The sequence below is a fragment of the Egretta garzetta genome, unplaced genomic scaffold (assembly GCF_000687185.1).
Source record: "Egretta garzetta isolate BGI_Z169 unplaced genomic scaffold, ASM68718v1 scaffold211, whole genome shotgun sequence".
NCBI classification, from domain to species: Eukaryota; Metazoa; Chordata; class Aves; order Pelecaniformes; family Ardeidae; genus Egretta; species Egretta garzetta.
Genome location: NW_009258673.1, coordinates 261,811 through 263,659, shown reverse-complemented (window position 1 = coordinate 263,659; position 1,849 = coordinate 261,811).

The window sequence follows — 1,849 nt, the reverse complement described above, 5'->3', positions numbered from 1 at the left end:
TCCTCATTTTGTTTCCTTTAACATCCATATTCATGTTTTTTCAGTGTTGGCAGGTGTGTATTTCACATTAACATGAGGGGTTTTTTGGATGTTAGACTGCTATTTGCTTATGGTAATTTCCAGTCATCATAAGGTGACTGTTGAGAGAGATGAGCAGAGAGAAAAAAATTGTCAAGCATTTACAGTAAATACTCTCTGCTTTTGGAAACGCTGTCAGAAGTTTAATTGTTAGGTTCAAGTAAGTTTGTCATGTGCCAGACAGAATCAGTCTGCTGTAATGAACGGGTTACGCACTTCACCAGCAAAAAGGGAGAGTGAGAATCCAAGGGATGCCCAGGATTTCCTGTCACCTTGCACTGCAGAAGGAATGGGGTAGGCTTTTTAACCTAGCCTGTAATTAGGTTTTGCGTGGAAGCATATATTACTGCGCTTGCTTTGCCAAAGCTCTTCAGTATGATGGATGAGATTTAAAGGTTGATCTGACCAAATTGCAATGAGAATACTAACGACAAAGATATTTCTGTTGTGAACTGTTCCTACCAGGCATCATAGCTGTGACAGAAATGGTGTAAGATAATGGACAATAAAAGTCACTCGAAAATAATACTCTCCTAGGACTGGACTGCCTTCCCCACGGCATGTACCCTGAACCAGAGCGATAATGTAAACATAAGCCAAGATCATAATTTAAATATATAGGTAATCTCGTACAGTATCCTGACAGATTTATTTTATGAGCAAGCAAGAGGAAGAATATTATTGGGCAGTAGAGAGGAAGAAAGTGTTACTGATGTGGTTGTGTTTATTTTGTAAAATAGTTTGCGTTGCTCTGGTCTTTGGGGAGCCTGCGGTGAGCAGCATGCTGATGGCTCAGGGGAGGTGGGGGAGCCTGGGCTCCCACCGGCGGCGTGTCCGCTGCGGGTATCGACAGCGGACCGAGGAGCCTGGTTTGTGTGCACGGGCAGATCTTATTCACCGTTAATCTCCATTCTTTGTATATGTTAAAAGATGGAAGTTTGTGCAGTAGATTAAGTAATGTACTAGACTGTGTTTAAATGACTCATGGATTTCTGGAAGTGGGTAAGACTTGCCTTTTTGTTTTGTTTTTCACAAGGCACCCAAATAGAGCTGTTTGCCTCCCCCTCCCAAGTCACCATGTAGCGATAGGATACGCGAGGGAGATAGTAACTGCGTGGAAAAGCATATATATATATCTCGCATGATATTTGAGGGCATTGGAGCAGGTCAGAGGTACAAAAAAGCCCCGTAACGTTTCCAGGAAGGGCACAGCTGCCCCCACTTCGCAGCCAGGAACGCTGAGACTCCTGGAGATGGAGTCATGTTGCTTTTACAGTAGGAAGTGGTGCAAAAGTGGAAAACCTCATAGTTTATTCTGCAAACTACTTTTTGTGGCAGTACTAGAGGAAGCTGGAATTGCTGTGGCTCGTTCTGCATTTGCAAAGCTGTTCGCTGTGAAGTCTCCGCTGTATTACAAAAAGAGCTGCTCTGTGCAATGCCACCCCTTGCTGCGTCCCTGACGGTTGAGGATCGGTTGAGCAATGGCTGGAGTGTTTGGGTTTGCTGGCTCCTCCAGCGCAGTGGGCAGCAGCAGAGCTTGAGCGCTGGGCACGTGGAAGCAGCTGGTGTGTCCTGCAGGAAGGTGGAGAGCGTTGGTCCAGAGAACAGTTGTAACACTGAGCGCTCATATTGCTGCTCTGCTGTCTGCTTCAGAGGTGCATGGACCTGCTGTGGTAATTACACATCTGGGAGCAAATAGTTGGGCCTGCAGTTGGGTTTGAGGCACCCAGAGACACGTGGTGGTAGCCGATTCGACTGGTCACAGCTGTTT